We start from the raw sequence: 13,734 nt of genomic DNA, 5'->3' as shown, positions 1-13,734 counted from the left end.
TAAATGTCTCATAAGGCACCTCAAATCCAACACGTCCGTATTACTGAATGTCCACTCAGAAAAACAGCCCGTGACAGGCAGTTCAATACGACAAATTTCATATGGTGATGAAAAAGCTAAAAGGCCAAATGGGATGGTGAGACATCCCAGAGAGTCACAGCAGAGGAAACCACACCCACCCCACTGCTGGGCTGGGGGGCAAAGAAGGAAGTGGTGTTGCCACAGCTGCCAGGCAGGAGCTGGAAGCACAGAGGGAGTGGCTTCCTGGTGGGGCAGAGACTCAGAGCACAGCGGCCACCAGTCCTGCTGCAGCTGCCCGAACAGAGAGCAGAGGGCGAGGGAAAAATACGTTGGCTTCTCCCATCCCCCTGCCCTCCAACCTCCGGCCAATGCTTTCCATTGGCTGAACCTACCTGGAAAAGAGTTGGCGAGGAAGTCTGGGCGATGGGGTTTGCAGGATCAGCCCTGTGACACGGAGCAGAGCAGTGGAAAGGCAGGGAGCCAGTCTGAGGCAAACAGGCAAATGGCACTGCAGTACCCACTTCTCCCTACCTCTCCTGTCCCACTGAGTGGAACCATCTTCATACACGACCTTTCTCTTCCCTCATCTCCCACATCTACCCATCCATCCTCTAAGTAGCTCATCCATTCCTCTCTCTTCCTCACAGCCACCGCCATCACCCACTATCGTTACTGCAGCAAGCACCACTCTGCCTTCTCCTGTCTCCAGACTTCCTCTTCTAACCAGTCACTACACTCCAGCCAGAAGGATTTTTCTCAAATGCGTATCTTACGTCACTCTGCCGCTTCAAGTCCTACAATGGCTGGCCTGTTGTACTTAGGATCCAGTCCACATTCCATGGCAGGACTTCATCGCGTCTCCAGTCTCCGCTCCCCTGACATACTCCTCCACCCTCCACATTCCCACATCCTGAACCTCAGGCCTCTGAATTTCCTGGGGTGGCTCTCAAGTCAAGGCCTTCACACATGCTATTCTCTGTCTTCACAGAGCCCTCCCCTATCCTCCACCTCTTCTGACTTAACCCCTCTCGTGTTGGCCTCAAAGGCAGTGCTTCTAGGAAGACTTCCCTGGTCCTCCTCACGTGTGTTCCCTTGCACCCAACACTTTCCCCGGTGGTAGGGTTATCAGATTTAACAAATAAACCATGCCAAGTTTAACCAGGTGTCCTGTATTTTATCTGCAACTCTACCTGATAGGCCCTTGTCCCAGAGTATGACAATTGCATGTTGACATTTTAATTTCCCTACTAGGCTCCAAATTGCTTAAGGATAATGATTTTGTCAATATGATTCCCCATTTTGCTAAATAAATAGGTAAGGTTGGATGAATGGATCAGTGACTTGCGGATGGGAGTTTTTACTTGAAATCATATAGAACTAGACTTCAGCCCTAAACAGGAGAGATGCTTAAGAAGCTAAAAGGAGGCTAATGACAATTACTCACCCAAGTGGAGCCTCCTAGGTTAGGTCTGGGCCAGGCTCTCAGGGTGTAAGAGAAGAATTTGGAAGTGGGAACTGTACACTAAAGGGAAATGACAAGAAGGTACAGCTGGAAATGATTATTTAAAGCTTTGAGCCTGCACAAAGCTAACAGACTAACTTCAGTTGGTTTGGGGACTGCTCTGACTCAGTTCTGAGTCCTTCACACAGCTGGAAAGTTTATGCTCCTGCTGCTGGGGTTAAAACAGTGGAAAAGGCCAGAAGGGTGATGCCAAGGATCATCGTACTCTTTTTACCTTGCGATGGTTTCCTAACAGAAAGCTTAAATCTTGCTATTTTCAGACCCAGTACCCAAAGGCAAGTATGTAACAAATATGAAAAAAGTGAGAAAGGTGGAAGAAAGGCAAATTAGAGCATACCATCTAAAGAGGCAGCCTCTACTGGCTGCAGACAAACCTCCATGCTGATATGCAGGCCCAAATTTTCTCCCCCTTCAAGGAAAGACAGGAATCAAGATGTTAGTGCTTCATCTCATGATTTTTTTTTAACGTGCCCATTAAGTTAATAAGTATTAAGTGGTTCAAACAAAACACAACTGTAAGTTTATTACTCTGTGCGGGCTTCCAACACTCCACTGTGGAATCAACATGTGTCTCCAGGCTGAGATTCCCCTCAACTTGCAAACCTTAGGCAGATGCTGATTCAAATCCCAGAAGCCTCTAGTTGAAAATCAATGTCTGAGATGCTCTGCGGAATCTAGGGAAGTATTTGCTAATTTGCTCTGTGGCGAAATCTTCTATCAATTATCAATCAGGCATGAATGCAGATAATTTTCCCATGCTATCAATATAGTCATCTATATGTTTAGTCAACGTTTATTGAATATCGCATAGGGAAGGTTTGGTGGTCAGTAAATAGTGGAAAGAAGGCCCAGAAGAACGGGGTACACTCAGGCTTGAAATCCAGCACCAGCAGGTACAAGCCATACCAGTTATTTATATACTTATCTACTACTTCCATCCTAGTTGGTTAACAGTCTTTGCCCCAGCCCTAGCCCTGTGGGCCTCAGACCCCAGCAGTGGGCCACTCATCTGTGGCCACCTACGGTGAGCTGGTGCTTTCCTGTAGTCATCCTCCTTTGGCCACTTGTAATTTTGCCCTCTCTAGGGTACCATACTAGTTGTTCAATATTTTGAGCATCACACACCAACTCTCCTAAGAGAAAGTAAAGGGATAAATGTCCCCCCAAATGCTCACTTGCCTTTTGTCTTTCCCTAACCTCTTTTCTTGATTAACTCCTGCTCGACCATTCGGATCTCAACTCAAATGTCACTTCCCACTTCTCTGTCTGGACTGTGTCCCCTTGACAGTCTCACAGCTCTGTTCTTTACTTCATATCTTGTATCCATTTGCTTATTTGTTTGTCTGCCTCCCTGATTAAGCTGTAAGCTCCATAAGGGCAACAGAAAGCAGAACTTATCTGGCAAACTGCACAGGCTTCCATAGGGTTTAGGTGGGATTGGCCACCTACCCAGCTCCAAGCATGTATTGTATTCCAGCAATACAGGTAGCAGGTAGCAGGTTTGAGCTGCATTCCAGCCAGGTAGCAGGTCCCTTCCTCTGGGTACTACTCATTGGCACAGGAATGAGAACCTGACCTAAGGCAGCCCAAGCAGAGTGAGGCTGGACACTCTGGTGGGGAAAGCAGAGCTACGGACCTGTTCTGAAGACGCAATGTCACCAATGTGGTTATCATGAAGCATGACATGAAGGAGGACAAAGGCACAGAGTCCTAGGAAGGTGGCTCCAAAGAATACACACCATGGGCCTCTGGAGTAAACCAGACCTGGGCTGGCCCTTGTCTTTGCACTTTTCAGTTACATCAACCAATATATATATATATATATATATATATATATATATATTTGCTTTAGCCAGTTTGGACCAAGTTTTCTATCTATTGTGACCAACAAAATCCTAACTGATATGTCTTGCCCCTGTACCCACAAGAAACATGCTCATGGAAGACACCATATCTTGAAAAATATGCCATTGGGAGAACTGGGGATGGCTTAATGGGGGAGGCGACTGGGTAACATCAGCTGGAGCCTTAATTTGAATATAGTTCTTTAAAAAATGTTAGACTGACCTAGATTTAAATGCATCAGAAATTCAGGAGCATTTTCCCTGGTGTGTTTTACAGCAGAATAGGTGCTACCTGAGGTTATTCACCTGCTCACCTGTCATTTCCTAAGAACTCCTAAAGATTTCTGCTTCAACCCCTGGACTTTCAACCTAAAGAAACTATGGTTTTAAACTGGGGGAAGGGAACAGGAAAGAATGATTCAGCCTCTGGCTGCTTTTTACTGTGCTGGATAAGATCATTATTTTTTTCCCCCAGAATGACCTGTAACTTCCTACATTTCTTACGTTTCAACTTCAAGTTTCATTTCTCGGGATGCCTATGGCTTTTCACCTGGCTAGATGGAAGCCAAGATTTTACTTTTCTCTTGGGGGCTATTCTGCTAGGCTAGAATCATTAGAAGCAACTTTAACTTTAGGTTGTTATATATATATCACATCTTTCAAAGCATAATCAGGCTCTGTAGTTCATGATCTGGTTATTAGATTAAAGGTCTGTGTGGCCAAAGGGCTGTACTTCTAAAACTATTGAGAAATAAACAAAGTTGACTAGACAGGGAAGGAAAAGTCTACAAGTTGGTCGCTATATACGGATCAGGGGATTCTCATCCTCCTTCCCTGGTTCACCATAAAGCATGCTTGCTCATACTGTTCACATTCTCAAAATATGTTTGTTACTCTCAGGGCTCCTGGAATATATATCCTCCAACGGTTGCCTTTTAACTTCTTAATGAACTGTTCTGCACACCTCTGCTGCTTATATTTTAGGATTTTTTTTTTCCTTTGGGAGAGAGAAGAATGGCTTGTAAAAATACTAGTGGAAAATAAGCATTAAGAATCACTTCACCTTCTGCATCAAATAAATCCACCTGAATTACCGGTTCTATGAACCAGATATGTAATTCAAATGTTTGATGAAGAACAGAATACTTTGAGTCTCAAAATATCTCTCCATAAATTACTTATTAACTACAAAGGGACAAATAACTTGACAGTGGAGAAACTTCGTGGGCACCACCTTAACCAAGATACTAATGAGACAGATGACCATTAGGTGGCTCCTGTAAGGATGCACAGAAAGACACACCGTCACCTCTGTGGAACCCCATCAAAAGCACATAACATGAAACAACCATGAGGAAACAGAGGACAAACCCAGACCGAGGATCATTCTACACAACAACCAGCCTGTACTCTTCACAAACTCTCAATAATATGAAGAACAAAGAGGCTGAAGAGTTATTTCATATTTAGACCAAAGTGACACGAGAACTAAGTGCAACGCATGATTGTAGACAGGTTCCTGGGCTGAAAAAATTAGCCATTAAGGATGTTACTGGAATAAGTGGCAAAATTTGAATATGGACAGTAGATCAGTCAACAGTATCATTGTTAAATTTGTCTTAGACCACTGTGCTGTGGTTTGGTAAGAAAATGTTGTTTCACTTAGGAAGTAATCACTATTTACAGGGAAAAGGGCACAAGGTCTCCTTACCCTTAAGGGGTTCAGGAGAAAAAAACATGTGTATATGGAGAGACAGTGAATGCCAAAGCAAATAAAGCTAAATATTAATAATTGGTGAATCTAGGTAAAGCATATACAAGAGTTCTTTGTACTAATCTTACAGCTTTTAAGTTTGAAATTATATCTATAACTATATATCTACATCTATATAGATATATAAAATCAACACACACCATTCAAAATAAGTGCATTAGCCTAAAATCCAGCCTATTCTTCAGGTATTGTTAGGCAATCTGAAGAGAGACAAAGGCTAGGATACCAACAGGGATTGGGTCAGTATATTCATTCATTAGGACCCTGAGTACATTTCTACTAACTTAAATTATGCTTTCATTTGAATAAACATTTTGGACTGCCTTAAACTTAGTGCCAATTACTTATACATTTAAACACTCAAAGTATGAATTCCATACTTTTCCCCAAGTGAGGCCCAAGGCGGTCAATATTCTCGTATGCTAACAAGTAAGCAAGGCCAATTTCTGTAATGTAACTATAGGACTTTTTCCTAATATGCCCAGTTCCCTATTTTCTTAGAAAATCCAATTTGCTCTGGGATTTCAAATACCACAGTTTCTTGTTTTTGTCACAACAAATGAACTATTTTATTCTTAAGCTTCTTAAAAAGAAATTCAAGAAATCTTTGCTCACTGCTAGCTTTCCCAGCTCTCTCCCAATATCTCCTTGATCAAGCTTTTCCACCCACTCTGGAATAATCCAGGGGTAATTAGAACTTACCTTCTTTAGCCCAAAAGGAGCCAATTTATCACAACCTATCATGGATTCTGATTCTAAATTACCAAGAGCCCAATTACTAACAGAGGCAGGGAATCTTCTTTGCAATTAAAGTGACTGACTTCTTTGCAGACTCAGTAGCATTTCACTTTTTAATTATGTTCAGTCTGATCAAATGTGAGAAAATTCTTCTTCATTTTATTTTCCTTCCAAAGAACACGATACAACAAACGTTAATCCCAGAGTGATACAAGGCCAGACCTGCAAGGGCCTTCGGCAGGGCTGGACATCTATCAGTGGGTCTTGTCCATTTTATGGGGTCTTAGTGGCTCCTTAAGCTCTAAAGGGAAAAAAGGGACTAATTATTTGTTACATCACATAGTTCACCTAAGGGCTTGCCAAACCTTCCAGCATCTGCTAAGTTGTGACAAGACAGCATTAGATATTTAGATAAACATAGACTACCGCGGAACAGAACAATTTTGTTTCTTGTGCAGGCAAAGAACAGAGCTGCAGTGTTGGGGATGAAGCAGTGTGTGGAGGTAAACATAAGCAACGTGGGAACAAATCTGTTTTTTCTCACTTAGGTGGTATTAACATGATTATGTGTTGTCAAATTTTGAAAGAGAAAAATAGTCAAAATCAGCTTGAGAGAAGGACACTCTGGAGGATATAAAGGAACATGAGGTCACCAAGCTTTACACAGATTTCCCAAGGGCTGAAAGACAACTGTCTGTCCACCTTGCTTTTAACCTTAAAGACTGGCCAGTCGTGGCTGCCGCAGCCTGTTGACCCGGGGCCTGCATCCTTATCTCCCCTTCCCCTCTCTCCACGTGGTCAGCAGACTGGCGTCCGTTCACTCACTTGAGACGTTCAAAGGTCAAGGTTTTCGCTCAATGAGTATCTTCCAGCAATCTGTGCTCCAGACAACAGTGACTACCCTTTGTCCTGGTATGAACACAGTTGCTCACCGTTTTCCAAACACTTTCACACATAAGCAAAGAAGAGTCTGGGAGCCCTCCAAGATTTTAAAGTTTAGTAAAAAATGAAATTACATAGTAAGCTTTTGAAAAGTTAAAACATCCACATATGTGAGATTGTACCTCTGCCTTTACTGCAGGCTGTTTGCGAAATTCAGGAAGCCCTGCCTTTCCATTCATTAAACAGATAGTCGTTGAGCTCCTCCTAAGGGCAAGGCAGGATGCAAGGTGATGGAGGTGGAGAAACAGGGCTTGTTCCTTGCTCTGATGGGGAAGGCACGTAAGCAGACACCCTCAGCACAGGAAAACACAGAATGGAGGTGCTGTGATGGGATAAAAGGGTCACGCTTGTAAGAACAAAGGAAAAGCGCATCCTTCCAATGAAGGAGACACAAACAAGGTCAGGAGGTTGGCAGGTGTCTTGAAGAAACGTCAGTCTTGCTGAGCGGGGGCAGGAACTCCAGGCTTACCAGACATAGCATGGGAATATATGCATGCCACATTCCAAGAACCAGAAACACAAGAAAGAAGAAGCCAGACCAGACACCACAAAGCTGTGACCATTGGGCTAAGAAGCCTGGGCTTTTTTATGAACCAAGGAGGAGCATGAAGGGGAAGTGATCGTCCAGCTGGCTGTGCTGGTAGGGGAAGGTGGGGGCAGATGAGGCTGCTGAAATGATCCACTGAGGGCTGACAGAGCTGGCTGTGGCAACGGGAATGGAAATAAGTGGAGATTCAAGAGATTTGGGGCCGGTACAAACCACAGGGACTTGTAACCATCCTATGAATGGATGAGGAAGGAGGCAAAATAGACTCTGAGCACTATTATATGTGAACACTTGGATGGCGTCTATGGACTGGCCGGCTTTTGCTGTTTAAACATTTACCGTGAGGGCTTCCCTGGTGGCGCAGTGGTTGAGAGTCCGCCTGCCGATGCAGGGGACACGGGTTCGTGCCCCGGTCCGGGAAGATCCCACATGCTGCAGAGCGGCTGGGCCCGTGAGCCATGGCCGCTAAGCCTGCGCGTCCGGAGCCTGTGCTCCGCAACGGGAGAGGCCACAACAGTGAGAGGCCCGCATACCGCAAAAAAAAAAAAACCCAAAAAACAAAAAAAAATTTACTGTGTTTAAACAGTCACATCCTGCATTGAGCCCTCGTTTTAAGCTCTTCAAACATCCCTGAGATAAGTGGGGGAGTTATTTCAATCCTCCTTTTTACAGATGAGAGAACCAAGACTGGCAAGGCTTAGCCCTAAGCAGGAAACCCAACTAACTCAACTAATTGGTGCAGAGCTGGGACGAAAGATCAGTATAGTCCTCATTACACAATCCAACAAAACACGAAGATAGCTCAAAACTGTCCTAGCGGCATGTTTCCAGCCTAAGTGGGACAAAGTTCATACAACTTTATATCGTGAGCTGTGTTGTAAGGTGGTTTGTTGATAACGGCCATTCCAAAAGCCAACAGAAAGCTACCAGTATGCTGAATCATTAAAAACATGGATGTACAGGACTCAAGTCTTACACCTTTTTGAACAAAATACCCTTCACAGATGCTATTTTTAGACTCAAGTTTTCCCAAAATAAAGTTTTGAAAAGAACAATCTGTCTAAAAAGCATGAAAAGAAATTCACTGACAAAGGTTTAGATGTTTTAGGACTTTAATGTCCTTCACACGGTCAACATAAAACACTGACAGTGGATGAGCAATAGGGGAAAAGACTCTTCAGCAAAGATCTTCCCGAACTCACAGCATCACTGGTCAAACACCATAAAGAGAACAGTCACGTGAACAAACGGTAAGGGAAGTTAACACAGATTTTTAGTTTAACAGCATAACTGAAAAACAAAACCAACCAACCAATCAATCAACTGTTCTTCTACCCACTGAAAGGAAAGTAGTGGTGAATCAGGGAGCTTCCAAATCTTGTGAAGCAGCTTAAAAAGGGAAAGGGGAGGGGGAAGGGGAGGCACACAATAGTTGAGAACGTAACGCTCTAATGCACAAGGTCAGGGATCCTAACAAATTCTCAAAGTCTCAACATATACCAACAAGAACCGTATTATTAGAAATATAAAGGCACAGAGATATAAATGCATACAGATATAAAGTATTTGGGGTTAAAAACAGACCTTGCTAGATAAACATATGTCACTTTTATCGCTTTATGAGAATAACCGTATAAAGAAAGAATTCAGAAGACCCCACTGCTGTCATCTTGCAAAGGATCAAAATTCAGCACCTAGAGGACCCCACCCACCCTCCATGCTGTGTGTCTGTGTGTCTCTAGAAATAATAACCTGCAATTTGCATATAATTAAACCCATAGGCAGCTTTGAATATGAGATCTAGGCAGAAAAAGTAGCAGCAAAGACTACAGTAGCTGGAATTTGGTAGAAAAGCAAGAGAAGACTTTTTAAAAGCTTCCAGTTCAAGTCAGAATTAAGGTTAAGTTTCAACAGCTTGGGATAGCTGTGGATGTTTTGCTGTTCTCTGAAAAAAGAAGAAAATCTATCATAAGCATGTTCATTCGAGAAAAATACTGTGTTTCTTTAGTTTTTTTAGCCATGCCCAAGTGACTTTCAATTTTGTACATTGTTCAAGGGCAGAGTGTATATTGGTTAGGCTGTGCTCATAGCTGGTGCATCTCCAAAAAATGCTTCATGAAGGCTGCCAGCTTCTGGACATCTTCGATGGTGACAGCATTATACAGAGAGGCCCAAATGACTCCCACGGACCCAGAAGAACCACCAATGCAGCCGTTAAGAACAGAAGCATCTGGTTGAGCATCAAGGCGACCCTCCTTCCCGTCACCAGTTCCTGCGAGAGTCACGGCACCTGAGGCCATCGTGTCCACCCTCCCACCTGAAAGCCCCCGCAGGTGGCCAGGAGCGTCACACATCTCAGTCATTAGAAAATTCCTTTCCAACGCAGTGAAGGACCGTCACGCTCACATGGAACCTAGGTTAGCTCAACTCTTCGATGAGCCTGCTGTGCAGGGGGCAGGGAGCAGGCAGCTATTCTCATGTGTGAGAACGTACATCTTTCACGGAGCTGACAGAATTAACTACTCTCTCTGACGTTCGGGGGAGCAACAGTGTCTGTTCTTACACTGAACAGGCTGTGCCAGCTGCACCAGAGCTGGGATGGCACCCTTTGTGCTGTCAGAGCAGATTTTCAAAGGAAATTTTGACCAAAGCTCCTAGAAGGTGTGGCCCCACCATGCTCTTGGCCGTGGAATCGTGCTAAGGGGTCTGTAAGCAGCAGCAGGAGAACTCCCGTAACAAATGGTCTTTCCCAACTAGTTACAATAACTGCTACTCCAGGATGGGCAGGCTCCTAGATGTGTTTCCTTCAGTGTCTGAAAACTAAACCAATTCTCTGACAAGCTTCTGGATGGGACAAGTACTCACCACCTATGCCCTTTCTGGGAGATGATATTGAGTTCAAGAGCTTTGTCGAGAAATCTTTTTTCTAAAGCATTATCTCCTTTGGTGTTGCCAATGCAGAATGGAATATTCATCCTGCTTCTATTGGGGGCTCCACTGGACATCTGAAAAACATGTCTTTTGTTCCAGCTATTTTTCTGCAATGTGCAACTGCCATTAACAAAGCAACAGAAAAGTTTTAAAAACCATTTTCTAGATGCAAACAAGAGATTAAAAAAAAGATCGGTGCCAGGACATTTATAATTTACTTAGGGAGACTACTCTTGCATATGGAACAGTGAGTTAACATTCTCTTATATGACTCATACTTAATTTCCAAAAGTCTCAGTTTCCTCATCTGAACATTGGGAATAATAATAATATCTCCATTTCATACTAGTCATGACAGTTCAGTGGTACAACATATATGAAACTTCCAACCCATGGCAGCCACACAGCAATGTGAATGAGGCCTTTTCTCTACAAGGCTGCAGAGAAAAAAAATAAGTTGGTCCAAATAGTGGCTGTAAGATTTAAAAATAATGAGCAGCAGCTTTCAAAGCACTTAAAACACTGTACTGTCCCAAGCTGTGTGACCTTGAACAGGTTACTAAATCTCTCTGTTGTGCCTCTCTGATATGAGGACTAAATGGCCACAAATTCTCTGCAGCCCTCCCAGCAAGAGGTGGGTTGTAGTGCTCCACACCTTTTGAATCTGGGCTGGCCTTGTGGACTTGCTTTGACCAAGAGACTGCAACAAGAGTGACGCTGTGCAACTTCCAAGCTGAGGCCTCAAGGGGTATGCAGCTTCTATACCTGCCCTCTTAAAACATCACTGCCATGTAAGCAAGCCCGAGCTAGCCTGCTGGAAATAACAGGCCCAGCCCACAGCCAGCACCAGCTGCCAGACAGATGAGGGGGGCCATTTAGACTCTAGGTGGATCACCAGATGACTTTGGTTGAATAAGTGATCTCAGATGAGACCAGCAGAAAAAACCACCCCACTGAGCCCAGCCTGACCTGCTGACTGAAAAGAATCCTGAGCAAAAGAAATGGCTGTGGTTTTAAGTCACTGTCTTGAAGTGTTCTATGATGCAAAAGTAGATAACTGATAAAATTCAGAACAGCATCTGGAACACATTCAATGCTATGTAAATATCTACTGAAGTCAATAAATTTGTCTTTTTATTCTCAGCACCTTGCACAGGGCTCATACAGACTCTCAAAAATGAATGGGTCAAGTTTCATCTAGGATACGTTAGTATTGGACTTCAGTTTCTGATTTGGAAAGTAAGCCAAAATTATCTTCCACTGACAACCAAAGGAGACAAACAGAAGAAGAGCTGACATGTTATTCTGGATTACAAGGAAAATATGTAATAACTCTCTCCATTTTCTCAAGCACATCTTGTTTTATTCTTCCACTTCTACAGGGTGGGATTCATTAAAAGTAAACAACAAAGAAAAGCAGTGTGAGGAAGTCCCCATTAAAAGCTATGCTCGTCCCTCAGGGCACACACATAATTCCTGTTAAAGTTGATAGGAGTCAAGTGCACATTGACAGACAGAAGAGACACAAGCAGGGAAACCAAGTATCTGGTAATAGGCTTTGAGCCTGAATTCTGGGACCCCCTTTGCACAGGCAGTAGGTATCCTGGTTGACATTTACATTAAAAATTTAGTGTCTACCCTCTTTGATATTCTGCTGCCTCAGGTTCCCCAGGCGGCAGTCCAATTATAGAGCTGGAGCAGCAAAACGGACACGTGATTTAAGGGGAAAAATATTAAAAAGGGGAAGAATTAGAAACCTGGATTTACAAAGAATCTGTATTTACAGTCGTCCCCCCCACATTTATCCATACTACTGTGAACGTAGGTGGTACCATGACAGCAACAATGTCGTAACAAGTAGAAACTGAAGATTAAATTTGCATGGTGCCCGAGAGTGTCCCTGGTGTGGGGCTGAGGGAAGGAAGAAAAAGATGAAGGGGAATTGGCTGCTCCCAACCTAGCAAGACGGCTGTGGAGGGAATTCAAATTCCACAGGACAAGCGCTGTGGAAGCACAGAGCTGAGCAAGTAACTCTGACGGAGAGAAGGTTGAAGGTTTCAGAGGAAGGGAGGTGGGAGGGGTCAGGACAGGGGAGACGAAGGAAGGGCATCTGGCAGAGAACTGTCTCTGCCAAGGCATGGGGGACCCCAGCAAGTTCTCTGCAGCATCTGGGGTGCTGGGTGCCTGGCTGGGGGCAGGACTGCAGACTGCGGAGGGTCTGTGTATGCTGTGATGCAAATATCTAATTTCTGTTTAAATGAATTATCAACGCTTCAATCAGTCAATTAGACAAAAAGTCAGGTCAGACTTTAAAATTGTCTAATTTAAAATGCAATTCTCAAGTAAACATGGACCAGTTGCTGGACTTTTCCACCAATCTGTCTTTCCCCCTGCCAGTGGCTTTATATGTTGATAGTTCATATGTTAACATTACATTTTATTAATGTTAACATATATGTTTAAAATGTTTCATCTATCCTTCTGCACTAACTTTTTCAGGCGAACACTGAACTGACTTCTAGATATTTACTAATTTTTGTGACTACTGCATATGGGATCTTTCCTTGTTTTTTATTGTTATTTCTGGAGAATGGGAAAGTAACTGACTTTTACATATTTAGACATAACCGATCACAATTCTGAACATGATCATTTCTAGTTTTTCCACTGATTCCTGCATTTTGAAAAAACAGTCATTATCATCTGTGATTTTTATTGTCTCCTTACTAAAGGCTCTGGAACCAGTCCCCCGACTCTCCCCATGTTCTTATCCTGCCTGATCCCACTTCCCTGCTGCACATGACCCTAACCTGTCTGCGCTGCTGTAAAACACTGTCTGTTCACAGGGTTGTGAAGATAATAAAATGTATTAATATCTGTAAAGCACCAAGGGCTCTGCATATTTTATTTTATTTTGGGGTTGTCACTAGACACATCACATGCTTCCCTCTCTTTCCTAAGGCCTGGATCCCCATGAAAGTGAGAAAAGGTGACCTCAGATATGGATTTGATCACTTCAACAGCTTTATCATATTAAAATTAATATCATTAATATCTAATACATATTAAACACTATGTGTCAGGAACATCCTAGATGTGTTCCATAAGAACCACAAATAATATTAACAGCTACCATTAAGGAAATAATTAACTGTTAAGGCTATTTTAATTTTAGCACATCGGAAAACGTAAGGGGTATAAGTTCTAGTAGCATTAGAAAAAAGAAAAAGTTACCAATTCTAATAGTAGCTTTTTTTCGACCACTTCCCAAAATTATAGTTCTCTTTTTCTGTCTAGCAGCTTTAGATGGTTCCTTCACCGATGGAGAAGTTATCCACCGGTACTGAGAGAGAAATAATAAATATGCCATTTAAGTCATAGGTAATCTATGAGGGTTTGATCTTCATTGGAAATT

The 13,734-nt window shown here is 43.1% G+C and overlaps 1 pseudogene; it reads right to left on the bottom strand.

The window, feature by feature from the left end:
* The window catches only part of LOC137230822 (centrosomal protein of 78 kDa-like), a 58,672-nt pseudogene that overhangs the window by 33,053 nt on the left and 11,885 nt on the right, over nucleotides 1-13,734 (bottom strand).

Source organism: Pseudorca crassidens, chromosome 9 (genome assembly GCF_039906515.1).
Source record: "Pseudorca crassidens isolate mPseCra1 chromosome 9, mPseCra1.hap1, whole genome shotgun sequence".
In the NCBI taxonomy this organism is placed as follows: domain Eukaryota; kingdom Metazoa; phylum Chordata; class Mammalia; order Artiodactyla; family Delphinidae; genus Pseudorca; species Pseudorca crassidens.
This window is presented reverse-complemented; position numbering and strand designations above follow the sequence as displayed.